Source organism: Tenrec ecaudatus, chromosome 3, assembly GCF_050624435.1.
Source record: "Tenrec ecaudatus isolate mTenEca1 chromosome 3, mTenEca1.hap1, whole genome shotgun sequence".
Classification (NCBI taxonomy): domain Eukaryota; kingdom Metazoa; phylum Chordata; class Mammalia; order Afrosoricida; family Tenrecidae; genus Tenrec; species Tenrec ecaudatus.
In genome coordinates this window covers 23,141,485-23,167,369 of record NC_134532.1, presented here as the reverse complement: position 1 = coordinate 23,167,369, position 25,885 = coordinate 23,141,485, and positions in this window count along the sequence as shown.

The following is a 25,885-nucleotide window of genomic DNA, read 5'->3' as shown; positions in this document are numbered from 1 at the left end:
GGCACTATTACTAGCACCTCTCCCACGCAGAGTACTGAACAGTGGCTCTCCACTCAGTGCATCTCTCAGTCCACACCCAGGGAGGAGTAGTTTCAAACCCAGTGTGAATCTGCAGCCCAAGGAGCCGGGGTCCTCACAGACGGTCTCTACTTAACTGTCTGTGGGATTATGTCTAGGATAGAAAGTACCTCTGTCTCCTTAGCGAAGACTTTGAAGAATCTGATCTCCCAAATGGCCCCTTCTCAATAGACTCTCAGGTGCGTCCTAGCGCCCAGGTCTCCTCTGTGCTTTCTGCTGCCTGAGGAGAGAAAACAAATCTTAGGGAGTGTGAGCTTTACTCAGAGTGTCAGACAATCTGTGCAGATTAAAGCCCAAGATGAGTGTGTTACTCTCTGTGTACTCATGGTCAAACCTGGCCCTTGTCACCATCTCTCTGACAGTGTAGCTCTGTTCAGAAGAGAAGTTAAAAGTCCAACAAAGGGAATATTTCACCTTCATCAGTTTCATCATCTGTCTCTAAACATTTCTCTGATCTGCTCTGATCTAAACTAAAGAAAACCATCAGTGGGTTAACATTTTCTCTCTCTGAGGAGGAGGCCTTAGGTTTCAGGGACTACAAAGTACCGCTGACATAACAGCCCACAAAGACAATGTCCTATATCTGGCTTTTGAGAGTAGTGACTGGGGACTTTAAACCACATGAGGTGCAGCTAATTGTGTCTCCCTTTCCAGAGTGATGATCATTGAAGACACATGGTAACCATTAGTCCAATGTTGTAATAAATCATGGATATGAGTCCCCTGGATGCTAAGACTAGGAGAAATAGATGGTGCCTTGGTGCCTTGCTATCAGTACCCACTTCTTTGGAAAAGATAGCATTAGAAACCTTGGGTAGAGTGGGATAAAAAGTGAAACAACACACACACACACACACACACACACAAAGAAAAGAAAAATACAAAGACTAGGTTTACTGGTTGGGTAGACTTGTGCAAGTCCTGAGACTATGGCTGTCAGCCTCCCTTAAGGTCTGTGACTTAACTCACCCCTTGGAAATACTTCCAGCTAAATAATTGACAGGCCCACAAGGGAGCAATAGTCCTGGGGAGAGACAATGACTTTAGAATAATCAAACTTCTGTGATTAAAAGGGCAACATTTATCCAGGGGAATATTCAGAATGTTTGAGAAGAAAAGGTTATTGTAACAAGAGTTAGTGTGCATTGAAGTCAATGAAATATAACCAACAGTGTATGAAATTTTGAATTAACACTACTATTCTCGGTATACCTTCATGCAATCCACAAGAAAAAGAAAAAAGAGAAAATGAAATTAAAACGCATCCCCCTCAGTTTTCTTCTGATGAGAAGAGAGCTCCTCAGGTTGTGCTTTGTGCACTCGGGACCTCCCAAACAACAAACAAGGACACAGAGTATATGTCCTACTTCCATGCCTCATTCTCCTCCCTCTGTTGTCTGGGGTTGACAGTTATGCTAAAAACATCTAAATCTTGGTTCTCAGAGGCAGGAAGAGAACTAAAAACCGTGACACAGGGGAAAATGGGATAGGGGAGGCTCCAAAATTCTGCTAGAACTCTGTATCTTCCACATCATGCACTGTCTTGAATCAGGGTCATGGGCCTATTTGGCTTGAGACCCTGTGCCATAGATCCCAACCTTCCCTTCGTGGTGGTTACAATCTAGTCTCACATAGCTTCCCTGACCTACTTGTATCGGCATCAATGCACGCATCAAATAAGTGGTATATTCCTGTTGTGGGGACCCAGTTGCTTGAGACAATCTCTTGAGGAATGAGTCATTGTTTTATAGCATCCATGTACAACACCTTACTCCTGATGAAACACCTCATGTTGTAGCTTGTGCAATTAGTCTCCAATTTATCTCAGGATAGACAAGAGTGTTGTCTGGACACCATCTGCATGGACTCAGTCCAAATCCCTGAATCTGAATGCACAATCACACCAGCGTCCATTGAAAGGGTTTCTCTTTCTCTCTCCCTCATCCTTCTATACATTTTCCTATCGCTGCTCTATATCTATCTATCTATCTATCTATCTATCTATCTATCTATCTATCTATCTATCTATCTATCTATGTATCACCTATCATAAATCTATTAATTGTTCTACCAATCTACTGAATTATCGATTTAGTTATCATCTATTTTCTCTGTCCATATCTTGTATCTGTCTACCTGTATTTATCTATCTATGTTTCTGCTTGTAATTCCATCTATTTCATGCTTAACTTTATTTCTGAAATGAACCCCAGCTTAATGGGAGCAAATATGTTTTGTGCTTGTTGGAGTATGCTATATTTTGGTCATTGATTCTAGTTTGCTTGACCCATTTATTTGTTTACTTATTTGATTCTTGATGTCCTTATGGATCTTCTGTTTTAATATTAAGTCCACAATAGAAAATGTTGAATTGAAATACTCCACTATTTGGTTGCATTATGCTGTTATTTATTTATTGCATTTAAAATATTAGCCAGAACTTGTTTGATGTATTTTGAAGAAATAATGTTATATTCTCACAACCTGTCTGTTAGTTCATCATACTGTGGTGGCTTGTGTTTTGTTGACATGCTGGGAGATATGTCACTGTTATATCAAATGCCAGCAGGGTCAACCAAAATGAGCACATTTCAGCAAATCTTCCAGACTAAGAACAGACAATGCAGAAGGATCTCTCCCCCCTCTTCAGAGGAAGATTATGATAAAACTTTACCCACAACTTTGAAGCATTGTTGAATGCTGAAAGCCTAAGCAAAGGAAGTAGGACATTGTTGAAGCTGCTGCTAGAGGATGGGCCCTCAGGTTGGAAGACACTCAAAATGTGACTGAATAGAGGCTGATTTCTTGGAGAGGAGTGAGCCATGATGACGTGATTTGGGTAAAGCCTCTGGGAGTGGAGATGTCAGGATCTTCATTTGCTGATGGGCCATGACTTAAGATAAAGAGAAACTGCTACAAAAGTCTTCTAAGGGTCAGAACTTTTAATGGGCATACTATCAGTTTAGGGAAATTGAAAGTGGTCAAAAATTAAATGGGATGCATGAATATTGATCGGTATCCTAGGCATTAGTGAGTGTAAATGGACTGACTGGTATTGGCCAATTTGAATCAGAAAATCATAGGATTTACTATGCCGAGGATAGCACAGTCAGGAGAATGGCATGGCATTCATTGTCAGAAAGGATCTTGCTAAACCCATCATGAAATACAATACTGTCTGTGATAGGATTATATCTGCCTTCAAGGAAATCCAATCAATACAACTATTATCAAACATCTCTTGAAGAATGCAATTGCTGCCGAGTTTAGCATGCCAACAAGTAAAATATAACACTAATAAATAAAATTGTATTTTTTATTTTCTCCTCCCTCCCCACTTTTGTTGAGATTTCAATTCCATTATTATTCATCCCACATGCAATAGGGTAGATTTTACATATTTCTGATACATTAATATTGTATTCCTATGTCATAAAATAGAGAAATCCCTTGGGGGAAACCTGAGATGGAGAAGCATCCCCAGAACAGAACAGGAAACCAACCCTGTCCCTTTCCATCTGTTTCTGAGTATGTCCTGCGATCTGTGGGTTCTGAGCACCCCCTGCTGTCCAGCTCTCTCCCAGCATGGAGTTTGTGTCTGGGATCACACTGACTTCCTTTCACTTTCTCACAGGGTAACAGAGGGTCTTGTTTTCCATTTTCTAACCTTCCATTTGCAGAAGAACTGTGTTCTTGTCATTGTCTCTGGAGATGATGAATCAGTCCTTCATAGAGTCTGCATTGTTCATAGTGCCGTAATGGAAGTATTTACACAGAGAGATGAACAAAGTCTACATACCAAGGTATTTTTTTTATCCTCCTCTGTTGAGGGATGACTTAATGTCACAGGCAAGTAAGGCCAATCTCAGGAAGTAATTTTCTTTGTCATTTCTAGGTGCATTACTGGTAAATAAAGGATTCAGGGAAATATTCAGTCACTGCCTCAATAAGCACAGCTGCCATTCCCCCAGAATTCCTGATGCTCTCAGCATGTAGGTTTCACAGGGTGTGTCTCACATAGACTTCAGGCTGCTATTTTGTAGATACACTGTGCAGACTGGGGTATCCATGGAGAAGACATAGCCCTGTGCCAAACCCTGCACACATGTTGACTTCCCAGTGTAGATGTTGATCCAGCCCATCCAGGGAAGGCATTTTCTGGGTGCTTGTCAAACCCTATTCATAGGCGTAGCTCATGAAGGTGTTTCCAGAAGTCATACAAGACATCTTCACCAATTTCCCAACTTTTTCACCTAGGCCCCAGACTGCACTAACTGCATCTGGGCATGCACACCTGTGAGGAAGTAAACCAGAAGGTGAGAGCTCTGGAGCTGCCAAAGTGTTCTCTCCATCCGCATATGTTATCTTACCTAAGGTGATGGTCTATAGGAAATTGAAGCTCCATGGTCACTCCTTCATGAGTACACTTTGTTGTCAGTGGTTTAGGAGCAACCCATATGGCAATATCCTTGCTTAATGCTTCGTCAAGGGAGATGGCTTCAGCCTTCAACTCTATAGGGCACTTGTATGTGGATATAATTCACATTCATGAATGGATTTCTGATCGACATCAGTGATATATAATAGAAAGCCTAGATAACTCTAGAACAGTAGTTCTCAACTGGTGGGTCGCGACCCCTGGGGGGGGGGTCAAGTGACCTTTTCACAGGGGTGGCCTAAGACCATCGGAAAACACATATTTTTGATTATTTTAGGAACCGAGGCAGCACTCCTCTATCTGTCACCAGGTGGGTCTGCCCACATGCAGATACCTCCACATACGGCATGATGACATCATCTTGCCAACCCAATTACATACACCCCATACAAATGTATATGAGAGGGTTGACGCCATCATATACTTATGTGGACCAGTCACCCATGTGTAGAGAGCCACTACTGTGTAGAAAGCAGTAGCTTCATTGAAAGCAGCTACTCTGTTAAAATCAGCAGTATAGGAGGTAAAATGACACTTCATGAATTATAATTACTGGGTAAATTTAATATCAACTACTAAAATATATATATATATATATATATATATGGACCATGGGAACTTAATCTGGATCCTGATTGGTCTTTTTATATTCAGATGTGGTTTATATGAGTACTGAACCCCCTGTGATAGTAACAGGTATGTAAAAAACAACAACAATACAGATCATGATAAATCCTAGGAAAATTTAATGAAGTGTATTCACTGAAATATGCTAGGTATCATCCTTTGCACTATTAAAGCTATTGTTATATATTATTTCATTATCAAACCATCCCATGGCAATGGATTGTGTAGAGAACATTAAGAAAAAAATACAGTGAAGATTTTCTTACGGTATGGTTTTACCTCAATAATTACAAGAGGAATTGAGAAACCACAATGTGTTATTTGTTGTGATGTTCTATCAGACAAATCTCTGAAGCCAAACAAACTAAAATACCATTTTGATCACAAGCATCCAAGCTTTGCCGGCAAGGATACCAACTATTTTAGAAGCAAAGCTGATGGACTCAAGAAATCCAGACTTGACACTGGTCGCAAGTACTACAAACAAAACATAGCAGCCATTAAGCTTCATATATGGTGGCACTCAGAATCGCCAGAGTTATGAAACCTCACACCATTGCTGAGGATTTACTGTTGCCAGTGGCAAAAGACATTCGTAGATTTATGATCAGAGAAGAATTTGTTATGAAATTGAGTGGAATTTCCTTATCTAACGACATTGTCCGCAGAAGAATACATGACATGTCTGCTGATATTCTTTTTTTTAATTTTAACAATTTATTAGGGGCTCATACAATTCTTATCACAGTTCATACATATACATACATATACATACTCTACATCTGTAGAGTCTTTGCCCTAATCATTTTTTTCTCCTCTTTTCTTTTTTTTACATTTTATTAGGGACTCATACAACTCTTATCACCATCCATACATATACATACATCAATTGTATAAAGCACATCCATACATTCCCTGCCCCAATCATTCTCAAGGCATTTGCTCTCCACTTAAGCCCCTTGCATCAGGTCCTCTTTTTTTCCCCTCCCTCCCCTTTCCCCCTTCCCTCATGTGCCCTTGGTAATTTATACCTCATTATTTTGTCATATCTTGCCCTATCCAGAGTCTCCCTTTCTGCTGATATTCTTGATCAGGTCATCCAGGAAATTAAATCTGCTCCACTTCCAATATTTAGTTAGCATCCAGCTGGATGAATCTAAAGATGTTGCAACCTGGTCCCAGTTACAGGTCTACTTGAGGTATATGAATGACTGCGACTTTAAAGATGTGTTTCTTTTTGCAAACTTCTTGAAACAACAACTACTGCATGTAATGTATTTGGCACACTTGGTTCATTTCTGAAAGAGCATAAGATCTCTTGGGAAAAGGTTTGTGCTGTTTGCACAAGGGGCTCCAGTTATGCTAGGATGTCGATCTGGTTTTCAATGTTTGGTACTGAACGAGTTACCAAAAGTCATCGGAACACACTGTATGATTCATTGGCAAATATTATTGATGAAGATGCTGCCACAAGAGTCATAAGAAGTGATGAAAAGCATCATAAGTTCTGTCAATTTTGTAAAGGCGAGCACTTAAAGCAGTCGACTGTTTTCACAACTGTACAACGAGTTGGATATGCTGAATAATGCTCTGTTATTTCACACTGAAGTGAGATGGTTGTCGACAGGAAGAGTTAAAACGTGTTTTAGAGTCTCGTTGTGAACTCAAAATGTTTTTTTAATCTGAAAGCAAGACATCAGTTTGGAGCACTTTTCAGCGATAGAAGTGAAGTGCAGAAAATAGCTTACTTTGTTGCCATCTTTGCCATCTTGAATGAGTTAAATTAATCCCTACAAGGATCAAATGATACATGCCTCAATTTTTCTGAAAAGATCTAATCATTTCAAATGAAACTTCAGCTTTGGCAAAAAAAAAGTTTGAAAATAAAATTTACACGTTGCCTACCTTATCTACTTTCTCTGGGGAACATAACATTGAACCAGACAAAATGATTCCGATGATAATTTCTGTGAAAGAACACTTGCACATGATTGCAGCTGCTTGTGTGTTTGCCGACCCCTTGGATTCCCTCACCTTAACATCCTGCATTTCTTTGGACTCTGATATGACAAGCCTGTGAGTGTGTCCCTGCACCAGCCACCTCAGGTCCCTGGATCTGAGTGGTGTGTCCACTGCAGAATTAAGACCTGGATTCCTTGCAGGTCTGTTACATAGGGTCTCAGCCTCCCTGACCCACCTGAACTTAGCTGACTGTGGCATTGATGATTCTCAGCTCAGTGTCTGCAGCCTGCTCTGGGCCACTGTTCCCTGCTCAGCACCTTGGTGTTTGGTGGAAACCTGGTCTTCATGGTTGTCCTAAAGCACCTGCTTCATCATACTGTGCCACTGTGCAAGTTCTACCTTCTGGAGCTCCCTGTCCCTTGAGATTGCTACGTGGGTCATAGAGGTTCTCTGCACCTGGATATTCTTGCAGAGGCTCTGTGTGACCCTGCAAGTCTACAAGCCTTTCTCTGTAAGTTTTGCTCACAGCAGTCCTAACAGATATTGGTATGCCATCATCATACACAGACAGCTAATGTCATTACCTTCTCACCCCTAACCTCTGCTTCTGGGTTTCTACCTCATTCATAAAACGTTCTCATTCCCGATGTATATGGGATTGTTTTGGATTAGGTTCATGAGGATGGGCCATGCTCAGAATTGTTCCCATGCATATGAACATTGTTGTGTCCACTGTGTCAACCCACCTCCGTGAGGGCCTTCTTCTTTTGTGCTGCTCCTCCTCTTTACCAAGCATGGTGTCCTCCCCTGGACTGGTCCCTCTTGACAATATGTTGAATGGACATTGCCTTTCTTGCCTCTAAGGTGCACTCTGGTCATGTGTGGTAACACATTATATCTCGGGGGGGGGGGGGGGTTAAAGGTTAATGGATAGTTACAAGCAATTGTAGATTTAATAAATAACTTAAATTACTGAATTAAATGACATTGATGGATAAATCCACACCTAATTCACAATAAAGAATTATTTCACAACAGAATTTTTAAAATGAGGTTTTTCTATTATCTCTTCTTCTGAAACAGACTATCACTAGTCACAATCATGCCATCTTGTTGACTGCTGAATGACCTACATCCTTCACCCTCCCATCTCAGAAAATCTCAAAGTGATTGATTTTAAATTGTACTCTTATGTTCTGGAGATCAGAATATTGTAATTAATAATATTGTTGAACTTGATGTTGTAACCAGGACATTGTTATTTTTATTTAATTGACCAGGATGATATAATCAATGCTGTATCCATTAGGACTCACTAACTCTAGCGAATAATAACATCAATTTTGATTTTTGCTTTTGTCTATGCTGGCTTAAGTCCTAGAAAAATGACAAATGAGCTTTTGCCTTTTAAGATAGACTGAAATGTCCACTCAGGACTGCAATCTAAGCTTCACTTTTAGATTGCAGCAGTCTGGAGATAACCAAATAAAGACTGTTTTAAATTATCAAGGATAAACAGAATTGATAGACCACTGGCAAACCTAACCAAAGAAAGGAGGGAACAAATTTCAATAGCAAGAATAAGGGATGAAAGCCGGGTCATTCCAACACACACTAATGAAATCAAAAGGATAGTTACACAGTGCTATGAGGGACTGTACTCCAATGAATTCAACAATTTGGAAGATATGGAAAAATTCCTGGAAAAACAATCCCTCCATAGTGGACGTCAAGGATCTCAACAGACCCATAGCAATAGAAGAAATAGAAAAGGTTATCAAGGGATTACCAACAAAAAAATATCCCCTGCACCAGGTGGCTTCACTGGAGAATTCTACCAAGCATTTAGGGAAGAACTAATACCAATCCTACACAAACTCTTCCAGAACATAGAAAAAAGATGGCAAACAGCTGAACTCCTTTTATGAAGCTAGTATAACTCTGATACCAAAACCGGGCAAGGATCCCACAAGAATCGAGAACTACAGACCAATATCCTTATGAATATTGATGCAAAAGTCCTTAACAAAATTCTACCAAACAGAATGCAAAAGTATATAAAACAAATAATTCACCATGACCAAGTGGGATTCATACCAGGGATGAAGGGATGGATCAACATACGAAAGACTATTAGTATTATCATCACATTGACATGAAAAACTATAAGAACCACATGATAATATTGATAGATGAAGAAAAAGCATTCGACAGCATCCAACACCAATTCCTGTTTAAACACTTGAGAAGATAGGAATCGAAGGAAACTTCCTCAAGGCAATACAAGCTACATATGAAAAACCAATAGCCAACGTGGTAATCAATGGAGAAAAGACTACTACAATCCCATTGAAAAGGGGGACCAGACAAGGATGCCCCTTGTCCCCACTCTTATTTAATATCGTGTTGGAGGTTTTATCTAACAGCATAAGGCAAAGAAGAGACATCAAAGGTATTTGTCTGGGGAAGGAAGAGGTGAAACTATCGTTATTTGCAGATGATAAGATTTTATATATGGAAATTCCCAAAAGTTCCGCAAGGGATGTAATGGAAGCAAAAGAAGAGTTTGGCAAAGTGGCAGGATACAAGATCAACAAACAGAAGTCCATCGGACTGTTATACACATCGGAAAAGACCACAGAAGAAGATATCAAAACAGTGGTATCCTTCACAATAGCCAAATACAAATCTAAATATCTAGGGATGTACCTGACCAAAAAAAACCAACAAAAGATCTATACAACGAAAGCTATAGAACTCTACTACAAGAAACCAATAGCGACCTCAACAAATGGAAGACTATCCCATGGTCTGGGATTGAAATACTCAATATAGTTAAGATGTCAGTTCTGCCAAAGGCACTATATAAATTCAATGCAATCCCAATACAATTACCCTCATCTTTCTTCAAAGAAATGGAAAAACTGATTATCAACTTCATATGTCGAGGGAAGAAACCCAGAATTAGCAGAGAACTCCTCAAGAAGGACACAGTGGGAGGCTTGCTTTACCTGATTTTAGCACATACTATGCAGCCACAATTGTCAAAACCGCATGGTATTAGTACAATGACAGCTATTCAGACCAATGAAAAAGAACTGAAAACCCAGAAATAAAAACATCAGCATACAGACAACTGATCTTTGATAAGGGCCCCAAAAATATCAAATGGGAAGCAGATGCCCTCTTTGACAAGTGGTGCTGGAAAAATGGATATTTACCTGTAGAAAAAAAATGAAGCAAGAACATTATCTCACTCCATGCACAAGAATAAACTCAAGGTGGATCACAGACCTTGAAGTTAAACCCCAAACTATTAAGGCCATCAATGAGGGAATTTGGACTAACTTGAGAACTTTTGCACAGGGAATACACAGGATATCAGAAATAGGGAAGGACACACACACAGAGGAGGCACAAATTGACTAATGGGATATCATGAAGATAAAACACTTGTGTACATCAAAAGAATTCACCAAGAGAGTTATAAGCGAGTCCACGGAATGGGAAACATCATTAGCATTGACATATCAGACAAAGGCCTTATTACTAAAATCTACAATACTCTGCTAGATACCGAAAAGAAAAAAAATAATTTCTCACTTGATTGGTGGGCAAAGGACTTGAACAGAAGTTTCACAGGGGCAGAAATCCGAATGGCCAACAAACATATGAGAAAATGTTCCCGATCTTTAGCCATAAGAGAAATACAAATTAAAACAATAATGAGGTACCATTTAACACCCCCAAAGGTAGCCCAACTCAAAAAACAGAAAGCAACAAGTGTTGGAGCGGCTGTGGGAAAACAGAAACTCTCATTCACTGCTGGTGGACTTGTACATATGTACTACTACTATGGAAATCGATCTGGTGATATCTAAAACAAATGGAAATCGAGTTACCATACGACCGAGCAATCCCCCTTCTGGGCATATACCCAGAAGATGCAAGAAAAAAACCAAGGCCAGACGTCTGTACTCCAAAGTCCATTGCGGCACAGTTCACAATTGCAAGGAGTTTGAAGCACCCCAAATTTCCATCAACTGATGATTGGATTAAAAAACTGTGGTATATACATACAACGAAGTACTATGCATTGATAAAAAGCAGTGATGAACGTATGAAGCACATAGCAGCATGGGAACAACTGGAGGAAATCATGCTAAGTGAAGTAAGTCAGGAACAAAAGGACAAATACAACATGAGCCCTCTGAGGTATGCATTAAATAAAAAAAAATGAGGAAGATGGCTGACAGGGACACCCGCATACTCTGAGAGCTCCTCCAAACAAAGCGGGATTGGCGACCAGGTAGCTGAATAGTAAGAGTCTGGTGAGTGAAATATCCCCCTGGGACAGCACCCCAGTCCTACCCCACGTATTTGTCCGGAGCAGGGGTCTAGGTGAAAGAGGACCGGACTAGTGGGACATCTCTGGCCACTAAGCTGCCGTGAGCTCACTGGCGACCGGCTTAGGCTCCATCCCCAAACCCGACGCCAGCCCAGAGTCGCTTGCCTGCCCTGCCTACTCCAGCGGCCCACTCCCCACTCCCCACTCGCGGATCTCCACTGGGAGAGAAGCTTTCCTCTCCCGCAGTTCCCCTCTCCCCGCAGGGCAGCGATCTGCCCTCGGGCCCACGTCCCTCCCTCCATTCATCCAAGCTCAGGGGAGCGGACCCGCGGGTTGTCTGGCGACCCCCACGGGGGACCATCCACCCGCACCGCCGCGGACCTCTCCACCTGCCCTCCGTGCGCTGGCCTCCCACCCCCGCCCGCCCCCGCCAGCCCCTGGCAGCATAGCGCCAGCTCCACTCCTGGCGGGGACCCTGCGCTGAGCACTTCCCGCCAACAGGAGCCATAGCTCAACCCGCGCCTGTCCCGGACCCTGAGCTTCCGCGGAGCGCCACGCCCCGCGCTGTTGAGTCTGCCCACCAAGGGCCCCCCCCTGCGCAAGGCACAAGAGTAGGTGCCCTCCCCAGGGTGCTGCGGGGACCCTGGCGGCCGCGACTCTGAGCCTGAGCAGAGGAAGGGCGCCATTGCCCCCTGCGGTTTCGCGCCAAGCCTCCTTTGCCGGCGCCATTACCCCCTGCGGTTTCGCGCCAAAAGGGCGGAGAGCGAACACCATTGTTCCCTGCAGTGTCCCGCAGCTGCCTGCGCAGCTATCCAAGGGGCCTCCCCGCGCCCGCTCACAGCCCGGGCAGATCAAACACTCCACCTGCAGTGGAGCCTGGGTCTCGGCCTTGCAGTCCCTGAGGAGCCATCAGTGAGCTCCAGCCAGCTCTCACCACCTGGGGCCCTGTTGTGTCCCCAGTGCCAGCCCTAAGCCTGCCGCAGCCCGCCCCAGCCATTCCAGGAGACGGCACAGTGGCCTGAGCCTCCACACAATAAGGTTACTCCTGTCTCCCAGAAGCATGGGGCCTATTAAAGGATCAAGGAAAAATCAACAGACCACATCACTCCCAACAAAAAAATCAGAAAAACGAGGCACTTTAACAGACGTAACGTCACTCATAGAAGAAACAGATATAGATCAGCCACAAAAGGAAATCTTCAGAACTCTGCTTGCAGTAATACAGGAGCTAAGAGAAGCAAACCAAAATAAGGATGCAACGATAGAAGGGATGAGATGCACAATAGAGGGGATGAAGTCCACAATAGAGGGGATGAATACTATCCACCAAAAGGAACTGCAGAAACTAACAGAGGAGGTAGTAGAGGCCACACAAAAGGTCACAGAAGCTATATCTAGGCTTGAAGAGGCTGAGAACCGTATCAGTGAACTCGAGGACGCTCAAACCAAACGAAGCAAGCGAGAAAAACAATAAGATAGGAAAATTAAAGAAACAGAAGACAGCCTGAGATCAATGACAGATGCTATGAAGAGGAATAATATTCGAATAATCGGTCTACCGGAACACAACATAACACACAAATCGACCGCCAAGATAGCAAAGGAATTCCTGGAAGAAAATTTCCCCAACCTAACAAAGGAGAATCCGACTCTCATACAGGAAGCAGAGAGGACGTCGGCTAAGCTAAACACCAAGAAGAACACGCCAAGACATATAATTGTAAAATTATCCAACTTAGAGGAAAAAGAGAAAATTCTACGAGCATCAAGAGAAAGGAAGACAGTCACATACAAAGGAGCGCAGGTAAAGATATGCTCAGACTTATCAGCTGAAACCATGAAGAGGAGGAGAGAATGGAGCAACATCTTCCAAAAACTGAAAGATGAAAATGCCTCCCCCAGAATCCTATACCCTGCCAAGTTATCCATTAAGATAGAGGGTAAGATAAGGGTCTTCCAGGACAAGGAAGAACTCAAAAAATATACTGCAAGTCACCCGACCCTGCAGAACATACTGGCTGACTCACTATGGCCAGAAGATCAAGCTCCAACTAGAACCACCAGGAGACCACCATATAGCCCATCTCCATCTAGAAGCCAACATGCCAGCAACACGTACCAGGACAACACGGTCTCAGATGGAAAAGAGGACAGGATAGAAACCCTCCACTCAAACGCAGTACACTGATATGAAGGAAGATAGGCAAAGACCCAAAACACAAAACAGAATATGGCAACCATGAAGCCAGAGATTGTAATAATCACTTTGAATACAAATGGGCTCAATTCATATGTTAAAAGAAAGAGGCTGGAGGATTGGATTAGAAAACATAACCCATCAATCTGCTGCCTGCAAGAGACACACCTTAAGCAAGCAGACAAGCATATGCTGAGAATAAAGGGCTGGCAGAAAGTTTACCAAGCAAATGGTAACTCCAAGAAGGCAGGAGTGGCTATCTTAATCTCCGACAAAATGGATCTCAAGATCCAAAACATAAAAAGAGACAAAGAGGGACATTACATAATGCTCAAAGGCTCAGTAAACCAGGAAGCAATAAGCATACTGAATATTTACGCACCTAATAATGGTGCGGCAAATTTCGTCAAACAAACTATTAAAAAAATGACAGAAGAAATCACGGAAACAACAATAATAGTGGGGGACTTCAACACTCCACTATCAGAGAAAGACAGGTCACAGGGAAAGAAGCTCAGCAAAGAGGCCAGAGAGCTAAACAATGTAATTAGGCAACAGGGCCTGATAGACATCTATAGAGCCTTTCATCCAAAAGCAAAAGGTTTCACATTCTTCTCTAATCCACACGGATCTTTCTCAAGAATAGATCACATGCTGGGGCACAAGGCCAGGCTGAGTAAATTCAAACACATAGATATTATCCAGACGTCTTTCTCAGACCACCATGCCATAAAGCTGGAGATTAATAGGAGGGCACCCAGAAAAGCAAGGGCCACCAATTGGAGAATAAACAACGATCTCCTGCGACATGAATGGGTTAAGGTCCAGATCAGAGAGGATATCAGGAAATTTCTAGAAACTAATGAGAACGTGCATACAACATATCAAAACTTATGGGACACTGCAAAGGCAGTTATCAGAGGTAGCTTGATATCACTGAATGCATACATGAAAAAAGAAGAAAGGCGTATGACAGATATGTTAACACAAAACCTCCAACAACTAGAACAGAGTCAACAGAACTACCCCTCCAATAGCAAGAGAAAAGAAATAATAAAAATCAGGGCGGAGTTAAACCAGTGGGAAGACAAAAGAACAATGCAAAGGATTAACGCAACTAGAAGCTGGTTTTATGAACGAATTAATAAAATTGACACTCCCCTGGCAAAGCTTACCAAAGATAGAAAGGAACAATCATCAATAGCCAGGATGAGGGATGAATCGGGGGCAATAACAACAGACCCCAATGAGATAAAAAGGATAATCACAAAGTACTATGAAGGTTTGTATTCTAATGAATTCAGAAACCTGGAAGACATGGATAAATATTTAGAAAAACAATCTATCCCTAGATTATCTGAGACAGAGATCAAGAACCTCAACAAACCCATAGCGAAGGAAAAAATAGAGAGTGTCATCAAAAACCTACCAAGGAAAAAGGCCCCAGGGCCAGATGGCTACACAGCAGAATTTTACCAAACATTCAGGGAAGAGCTGACACCGATCCTCCACAAAGTATTCCATAACATAGAAAAGAACGGCAAGCTCCCAAACTCATTTTACCAAGCCAGTATTACTTTGATACCCAAACAGGGAAAAGACCCCACAGGTGTAGAGAATTATAGACCAATATCTCTAATGAACATAGATGCAAAAATCCTTAACAAAATATTGGCCAATAGAATACAAAGGAACATCAAACATATCATTCACCACGACCAAGTAGGATTCATCCCAGCGATGCAGGGATGGTTTAACATCCGAAAATCCATCAATATCATACACCACATCGAGAAGAAAAAGGATAAAAACCATATGATAATATCCATAGATGCAGAAAAAGCATTTGACAACATCCAGCATCCATTCCTAATCAAAACACTCATGAAGATAGGATTGGAAGGTAAGTTCCTCAAGCTCATACAAGCTATCTATGAAAGACCAACAGCCAACATCATAGTCAATGGAGAAAAGACAAGAACAATACCACTGAAAAAGGGTACAAGACAAGGATGCCCCCTGTCCCCTCTTCTATTCAATATCGTTTTGGAGGTTCTGGCTAACAACATAAGACAGCGGAAGGACATCAAAGGGATCCAGTTGGGAGAGGAGGAGGTGAAACTATCGTTATTTGCAGATGACATGATCCTATACATTGAAGACCCCCAAAACTCCACAGTTGGAATACTTACAGCAATATAGGAATACGGAAGAGTAGCAGGATACAAGATCAATAAACAGAAGTCGGTAGGGTTTCTATACACATCGGACAGGGCCATGGAAGAGGCGATTAAGAGGGAAGTACCCTTCACAGTAGCCAAGAAGAAACTGAAATACCTAGGAATATACTTAACAAAAAATACTAAAGACCTATATAAGCATAATTATAAAGCCCTATTACAGGAAACCAAAAGTGACCTTCACAAATGGATGAAGCTCCCCTGCTCATGGTTAGGTAGGCTGAACATAGTAAAGATGACAGTTCTTCCTAAAGCACTCTACAAGTTCAATGCTATACCAATCCAATTACCATCAACCTTCTTCAAAGAATTGGAAAAACTGACCACCAACTTCATATGGAGAGGGAAGAAACCCAGAATTAGCAGAGAACTCCTCAAGAAGAAGGACACAATTGGAGGACACGCCCTACCTGATTTTAATGCCTACTACATAGCTACAGTGGTCAAAACAGCATGGTACCGGCACAATGATAGACACTCAGACCAGTGGAAAAGAATAGAAAGCCCAGGAGTAAAATCATCAGCATATAGACAACTGATCTTCGACAAGGGTCCCAAAAACGTCAAGTGGGAAGCAGATGCCCTCTTTAATAAGTGGTGCTGGAAACAATGGATATCCACATGTAGAAAGTTGAAACAAGACGTCTACCTCACCCCATGCACAAGAATACACTCAAGGTGGATCACAGATCTAGAAGTCAAACCCCAAACCATCAGGACCATTAAGGAGGGAATCGGGACTAATCTCAGAGCACTGGCCCAGGGAGCACATAGGCTCACTGCAACAGGGAAGGGGACACACACAGGTGATCTGGAAATCGACAAATGGGATCTAATAAGAATAAAACACCTGTGCACCTCGAAAGACTTTGCCAAGAGGGTGACAAGGCAACCCACAGACTGGGAGAAGATTTTTAGTAATGACACGTCAGACAAAGGGCTCATTACTAAAATCTACAACACCATCATGACCTGCAAAAAGAGGAAAACAGTTAACCCCCTAAGGAAGTGGGCAAAAGAAATGAGAAGAACTTTCACTAGAGAGGAGATCAATATGGCCAATAAATATATGAGAAAGTGCTCGAAGTCCCTTGCCATAAGAGAAATGCAAATCAAAACAACCATGAGATACCACCTAACACCCCTCAGGCTAGCTCAGATCAGTAAATCAGAGAGCAACAAGTGTTGGAGGGGCTGTGGTGAAGTAGGAACCCTCCTCCACTGCTGGTGGTCGTGCAGATTTGTACAGACACTGTGGAAAGCAATCTGGCGATACCTAAAGAAAATGGAAATTGATCTACCTTACGACCCAGCCATCCCTCTACTGGGCATATACCCGGTTGAAGCAGCAAATAAAACACGACCAGTCATATGCGCTCCAATGTTTATTGCGGCACAATTCACAATAGCAAAGACTTGGAAACAGCCTAAGTTTCCATCGATAGACGAGTGGATTAGCAAACTTTGGCACATACACACAATGGAGTATTATGCAGCACTAAAAAGCACCGATGAGCACATGAAACACGTTATTTCATGGGAAGAGCTGGAAGGAATTATGTTAAGCAAGGTAAGCCAGACCCAAAGGGACAGGTACAACATGAGTCCCCTGAGGTAAGTACAATCAGCATGACAGAAATGGGGCATTAATCCACCCAAGGGGAGGGTATGGTTTATATCTCCACAGGGAAAGGGGGACCGGACTTCAACCCAGAGTCGCAAGGTGTGAATGCAATATCCCGGCGTGGAGGACGGAACCGGTGGAGAGGTCTGGGAGGCTGGCCCCAGCACCATAAATTAAGTGGATTCCTGCCCCTCCCCCGAAAAGAACTTGTTCCAAAGGACGACATTGACCCTGCAGCTATGGGAGATGGACATATTTGATCAGAGCACACGGGAGCAGATGAAGGGGCAGGAGGAGAGAGTGGAGCACAGCCTGGCCCACCAGGCCGTGATGATGATGTTCCTGAGTAGAGCAGCCAGTCCACAGAGAGAACAACATGGCTGGCCCTACTATGAGACATGATGCCCCTCAGTGACTAAGGGCGATACAGGGGACAGCACCGGAGACACAGTGTGGGAATTGCACCTGACCTGATCCCACCACACCGAGGCAAATCACTGGGGGAGTGCAGCGGAACAGCAAGGGAATGGAGTGGCAAGGTCCCCAGGGAATGCTGAAAGTGGACTTTGGGGCCAGGGCGTGGTGCCCCAACAGACTGGACTGGAAAACGCTCCTAAGGGCCAGCAAAGATCCCTGAACTAACTACAAGCTTTTCTCTTGTGAACTGTTTTGTTCTGTTCTTTTTCAGTGGTTTGTTTTGGTTGTTTTGTTGTCTGGTTGTATACTGTTGCTTTGTGTTCCTCTGTCTAGTTTTCGTGCATGTTAGTGACTCCACAGGTCTGTCTGAATAGGACAGGCTGGATGAACTATCTGGATGAAAAACAACGGGACCGAGAGTTCCGGGGGGACTTGGGGTGGGGGGGTAGGGGGGGTAAGGAAGTGGTGTTAACAAACCCAGGGACAAGGGAAAAACATGGGACCCCAAAGGGTAGAGAAGGGGGAGTGGCAGGCCTGATGGGAAATGAACAAGGGTAAGGTTGCTTAGAGAAGAGGTATACTCTAGCCCAGGTGGCGATGAAGCATGGTAGTAGGGCAGGAGGAAGGTCAAGGGAGATGGAGGAAAGAGCTAGGAGTCAAAGGGCATTCATGGAGGTCTAGACAAAGACATGTACATGCAAATATATATAGGAGGTTGGGGAAATAGATCTTTGTGTCGATATTTATAGGTCAAGTATTAAGGTGGCGGAAGGACCTTGGGCCTCTACTCAAACACTCCCTCTATGCATGAATACCTTCTTTTATTAAATTGGAACTCTATGATGCTCACTCTCCCGACACAACGGCTGGAGCCAAAGTGGGTGAACAAGTAAATGTGGTGAAGAAAGCTGATGGTGCCCGGCTATCAAAAGAGATAGTGACTGGGGTCTTAAAGGCTTGAAGATAAACAAGCGGCCATCTAGCTCAGAAGCAACAAAGTCCACATGGAAGAATACACCAGCCTGTGTGATCGAGTGGTCCCAAAGGGATCAGTTACCAGGCATCAAAGAACAAAAAATCATATCATAGACTACACACCTCCATGATAGGATCGCTGAAGACAAATGGGTGCACAAGCAAATGTGGTGAAGAAAGCTGATGGTGCCCGGCTATCAAAAGAGATAGTGTCTGTGGTCTTAAAGGCTTGAAGGTGAACAAGCGGCCATCTCGCTCAGAAACAAATAAGCCCACATGGAAGAAGCACACCGGCCAGTGCGATCACGAGGTGCCCAAGGGACCAGATATAAGGCACCATGCAAAAAAAAAAAAAGATATAAGTGTGTGTATATATGTGTATATGTATATATGTATGTGTATATATATATTATATTAAATGAAGGGGGAAGTGCAGAGTGGAGACCCAAGGCCCAAGTGTCGGCCAATGGAGATCCCCTCATAGAGGGGCTTAGGAGAGGAGATGGGTTAACTAGGGTGTGAGGTAGTATCGATGAAGAACACAGCTTTCCCCCAGATCCTGGATGCTTCCTCCCCCCAACTACCATGATCTGAATTCTACCTTGCAGGGCTGGATAGGACAGAGGCTGTACACTGGTACATATGAGGGTTGGAGGTACAGGGAATCCAGGGTGGATGATACCTTCAGGACCAAGGGCGTGAGGGACGATGCTGGGAGAGTGGAGGGTGAGTGGGTTGGAAAGGGGGAACTGATTACAAGGAGCCACATGTGACCTCTTCCCTGGGAGAGGGACAGCAGAGAAGGGGGGAAGGGAGACCCCGAATAGGGCAAGATATGACAAAATAACGAGGTATAAATTACCAAGGGCATATGAGGGAGGGGGGAAAGGGGAGGGAGGGGGGAAAAAAAGAGGACCTGATGCAAGGGGCTTAAGTGGAGAGCAAATGCCTTGAGAATGATTGGGGCAGGGAATGTATGGATGTGCTTTATACAATTGATGTATGTATATGTATGGATTGTGGTAAGAGTTGTTGGAGTCCCTAATAAAATGTAAAAGAAGAAAAGAGAAAAAAATGATTAGGGCAAAGACTGTACAGATGTGCTTTATACAATTGATGTATGTATATGTATGAACTGTGAAAAGAATTGTATCAGCCCCAATAATTTGTTAAAAAACAAAAAAAAATTTTAAAAAAATTAAAAAAAATGCAAAAGGGGCATAGGGAAAAAGCTACTGTATACAAATTTTCTTGGGGGTGAGGACAGTGTAGTATGGCAGGGATCAAATCAAATCCAGGGATGCACATGGAAGACAACAGGGGAGGAAGTGGGGAAAGGAAGAAAAAAAAGCATGAAAATAAGGGAGAGTTGGGTGGTGGGGGCATGGGGTGCTGACCCATCCAAGGGGAGGGTATTGTTTATGTCTCCACAGGAAAAGAGGGACCAGACTTCTACCCAGTGCCCCAAGGTGTGGGTGCGTAATTCCGGCATGGAGTGGTGAGCCAGTGGAGAGGTCTGGGGGGCTGGCCCTGGTACCAAATACTGGGTGGATGCCTGCCCCTCCCCCCAGATGAATTTATTTCAAGGGACAGCATTGAGTGTGCAGCTCCAGGAGAGGGACATATCTGGTCCGAGCACACGGGAGTGGATGAATGTGCCCAGTGGGAGATAGTGGAGCACATCCTGGCACACGAGCCCCTGAGGAAAATGACCCCAATTAGAGCAGCCAGTCCACAGAGAGGACCACATGGCCAGCTCCATTATGAGACATGACGTCCCTCACTGACCGATGACCCTGCGGGAGACAGCACTGGAGACACAGTGTGGGAATTGCGCTCGATCTGATCCCACCATACGAAGGCAAAGCACTGGGGGAGTGCAGTGGAACAGCAAGGGAAAGGAGTGGCAAGGTCCCCAGGGAATGCTGAAAGTGGATTTTGGGGCCAGGGCATGGTGCCCCCACAGACTGGACTGGAAAACACTCCTAAAAGCCAAGAAACGATCCTTGAACTAACTACAAATAAATGATGACTTTATGCATGAATGATTCTAAATATATCGTAAATACTATAGCTGATAAACTGAAAAATGTGTCGGCTACATTCAGCACATAATATTAACTTTGTACTTCAATCCCTACGCATTCACTGCTAAATCACCATCTCACAAACCATTAACCCTTATACATTAACGTGCTGAGTATCCTTACAACACACTGATAACTAGCTAAAAAGCCACTCATCCTCCAGAACTTCTACTAACACCCTGAGCATCGCCTAATGCCTCAACAAAGTTAACATGTGCTTTAAAAATCCAATGAGGATCCACACTAAATCTAACCTAATGCATTCATTCCAATTCTTTGAATCAGAGTCACAACCTTGACTATAGTCTATCAACTTAATCCTAACCTTATGACTCTAAATCTCAAATTCAGAAACTACCCCCGAAAGCTCTAACCTTTAAACAATATCTCTACATCATTATACCTTAACATATACACCCCTAATCAACTTAAAAGATAATCTGTTAGGCAGAAACTTTCTACACATAATTCCTTTTAATCTGTCCAGCAACACTTGAATCTCAAAGCATCAAATTAACTCCTAATTCTATCCCTTGATTCTTGTTCTTGAACCAGGAACATTGATTAATCTTAGGACTTGGCTTCTGATCTTAAGTACCGACTCTGCCTCTAGCGCACTAAAGCCCTAACTAAGCACAAAACCTAACACACTGAAAAAAACTCATGCTGCTAATTACGTGTGTGCATCTGTCTCCTCTCCCAGATTTTCCCTAAATGTAAGAGACTGCAACAGGTAGACATGCAAAATTAGAAACACCAACACATCCTCTGTTTACAGTTAACTTTTACAAATGGTTCATGAAATTTGGCAAAATGAAGGGATATATAAATGTTTAAATATGACAAAAAGCATATGACCAAGATCTATCCCAAGACACTTGTGGTCCTCTGCTCTACTGTGTCCTACACTCAAGGAGCCTTCTCTGCTATTATACATATGCAGGGATGTGTTACCCAATAACCAAGGTGACCAAGAGCTTACCAAGTACTTACTCACTAATTTGTAGGTCACACTGCATCCTGGTTTCTCCCTCAAATATGTAGTGAAAACATGTTTCATGAAACAAATAAATTACTGGTTATTCTACCTTTTATCCCTTGCATTCCATTTTTCTCAGGGACCCTCATGTCACTAGAGATGAAGGTGGTATCAAATTAAAAGTTCCTTTATTGGAACCATGATATCCATATTTCACAACATTGGACTTTTTCCTCAGACTTAAAAGCTTTGAAGAAGATGTAATACACACTTCTAACCCTAAAATATTTGAGTCTGTGACTACTTGAGTTTCCAGAAATCCAACCACTTAACCTCACAAGACATACTTCAAGCAGGAGCTGCAGCTTCACCCTTAAGTGTAAAGATGTTATTCCCAGGGACATACTGTGGGTCCAGTGCCAGGAACTCCCTCTCAGAGCACACTAGGCTCTCCACTCATGGAGAAGTATGTCCTCAAAGAGTCACTCGTGATAACAGCAGGCCAACCCCGTGCTGACTTAATCGGTTAAATCCTGACCAGGCACCCTGGGCATGTGGATATCTAAATATACCCTGGAATGAAAGTGAGGCCTGGATGTGGACAAATCAGCAACTAAGAAGCCATTAGTGGAGGTTTCAGAGTCAGCGTGTTAGCACAGGCTGAATATCTTTGAGCTCAACCCAAGGGCTTCCAGAGGCAAAATGCTGTGTTCCTCCCGGAGCCTGTCTTACATACCTACTAGCTGAGGGTAGCTGGCGTGGAATAGGTCCCCATGCCCAGGTTCCAGGTATTTTTACCTTCCAGGAAGCACAAAACATCCCAGCAAGGATGATCCACTGTCTTTCCACACAGCACAGCCTGATCTGAAATCCACATTTGCCCCAATTTCAGCACCTTGAATTATCTGCCTCCAGGCTCACCTGGATCCTGAGCAGGAGATGGGAAATAAAGGAGAGAAGGCAAGAGACTGATTAAAGGGTAATCACCTGTAATTACTTCAGCATCATTATAAAATATATGTAACTTATACTCCAGGAGCCTTCCTTATTGGAATATCTGTCCTTTCATGAGTCCAGAAAATCAGGGGTTCTCAACCTTCCTAAGGCCACGACCCTTTAATACAGTGCCTTATGTTGTGGTGGTGCCCAAACATAAAATTATTTTCATTGCTACTTCATAACTATCATTTTGCTACTGTTATGCATCAGGAGAAACATGTGGAAGGGTCGTTAGACCCCTACAGGGATCGCCACCCACAGGTTGAGAACCACTGGTCCAGATGAAGGCAGAATAAACCCGGGGTGGATTGGGTGAAGTTGCTCTGGGAGGTGTTCTTAGGAAACACTTGGCAGCTCTAGGGACACCTGGCACACACGGACACACATGCACACAGGTGAACACATGAAAATATTATCAAACAAGAATCTAAAATGTAGGCAGAGAGAATTCAAAATCCAAGTGAAGTAAGAGACCATGTATAATATTTAACATACAATGAGGGCTCACCAAAAACCCAGAGCTTAGCATCGTGATCTGCGTGTTTGTTGCATTATAAAATGTAATACTTGGAGACACTTTTTTTCTGTTAATCTCATTTATCAAGCAAGGCTTTTTCATCAGTAAATGAACTTTTGTCAAACTTCATTGTGCATTATTCAAACACAACCACCCCTCAAATCTTGTAAATTCTCTCTTTCTCTATCTCTCTCTTTCTCTCTCTCTCTCTCACCTCTCTCTATTTCTTTCTCCATTCAGTGTAGGCTGCTTACATTTTTTCACGTTTGTAATTTATGAATAATACTAAGAGGGCATTACACCATCGTCACAGGGTATAATTACCAATGAAAGAAAATTAATTATAAAGATTGTTTACCTTAATTATGTCTTCTTAATTATGTGTGTCTTGTTTGGAGATATTAGAATGAATGGCATTAACAATGAATGGTAATTTTTTTTATCACCATTATTTGCAAAAATCTGCCCGGGCACACAGAGAAGACAGTAAGGCCAACATCAGCTTTAGAAATGATGTCCACTCGCTGGAGAGTACATCATCAGAGGACCATACTGGGGATACATGGTGTGGAGTGAGCCTGGTCTGACACCACCTCCCTCCACAGTGGGGTGAACCAATAAGGGACAGAACATGTCAGCAACGGAAGCCAAACCAAGTCATAAAGCCCCTGAGGAGCTGCAAAAATAGACTTCAGGCTAGGAGGGGCAGTTCCCAGACCCCCCAGGACCGTTGGGGAGATTGTCATAAAGGTCAGCGGACAGACCTGGGATTATGTATATTTTTAGGTTTGGGTTTTTTTTTTTTGCTAGTCCCCCCCCCCCTTTTTTAATTCAATCTTTTCTTTTGTTTCAGCTCTTGTTGATTTGCCTATCCATTTAGTCAAGGGAAGCAACTGGACCAATGGTTCTGGAGAGCCTTTGGGAAGGAGGGGGTGGGAGGAGGGAGTGGTGATCAAACAATTCCATAGATAGGGGAACAACTAGGGAATTAAATCAATAATGAGGACGTAGACATCTTGGGGCTGTTGGAGCAATAGCAATTTAACTGAGAGACATTACTAAGAGGCAGAAAAGGGGTGAGTGTGATGGTAGGACAGGGGGAATTTAAAATGAAATAGAGAAAAGATCTAGGAAGCAAAGCTATGGATAGAGGTATAAACATAAGGGTGTACATATATAAATATAGTAATTCATAAAATAGTGTGATTGGCCTATGTACATATATTTGTATGGCCATACACTGAGGAAGTGGATGGACTTTGGGCTTCTGCTCCAGCCCTCCCTCAACACAAGAACACTTTGTTCTAACAACATGGCATTTTACTATATTGTTATTTAAGTTCAAGTTAATTTGGTACAAACATAACAATGGTTGAGAGAGAACAATTAATAACATATTCTATGAGTTCAGTAATATTCTGATACAAGTGTCAGATAATGATACTTCAAGAAAACGGTAGACCAACATTGATAATGGAGCTACATGAAAAATTTTTTTTAAATATTAGGAACTGACTCAATTCCCAAATAAGTTGAACTTAAATAATAATACAAGAAAATGGTATTTATTCATAACTGCCAGAATCTGCACCTTTAAAAGTCTTACCATTAGGCTAGAAGTGTCTCATGGAATTTAATTTTTTAATAAATATTTTATTGGAGGCCCTTACATCTCTTACCACAATTCATATATTCATCCATTGTTTCGAGCAGATTTGTACAGGAATTAACAAAACTAACAATAGCATTGACCACACATGCTAATGATCCTGAGAAGTGAGGATGGTGACATGTTGTCTCATATACTTTGAATATGTTATCAGGAGAGCTCCAACTTGGGAAAATGATGTCATGCCTGGTAAAGTAAAAGGGCAATTGGAAAGAGGAAGAGCCTTTTGAGGGACTGGATCATTGGCTGTAGCAATGGGCTCAAACGTAAATTCCACCCTGAGCTGGAGCAGGACTTGGAAGTGTTTCAACTGATTGTACCTAGGTTCTTGGTGAGCTGGAACCTACTTGAGGACAATTTACAACAACAACAACAACAACAACAAAACACTATCTATTTTGTCCAAGACGTTTCTGTTTCCATTCTTCCCCATCAGCTAAATCCTGTCCTTGATCTTACTTACATGATGGGGTAGCCTAGCAGGGGTTGAGTTCAGTTCTGGACATGAAAGTGACCAAAGGCCATTTCCTGGAGGGTCTCTTTTGTGAGTCTGAGTTTGGGTCCCCATTTTTCTCCCAATCTCTCCAGGACTTTCTAATGGGATTCCTTTTGGAACACTTGGTAGTGGTGGCTGTGCACATCTCGTTCTGCTGATCAATCACTAACTTTAGGTGAACAATCCAATGAGAAATAGCTTGTATAACTGAGGGACCGTTTTGGACTCTAGT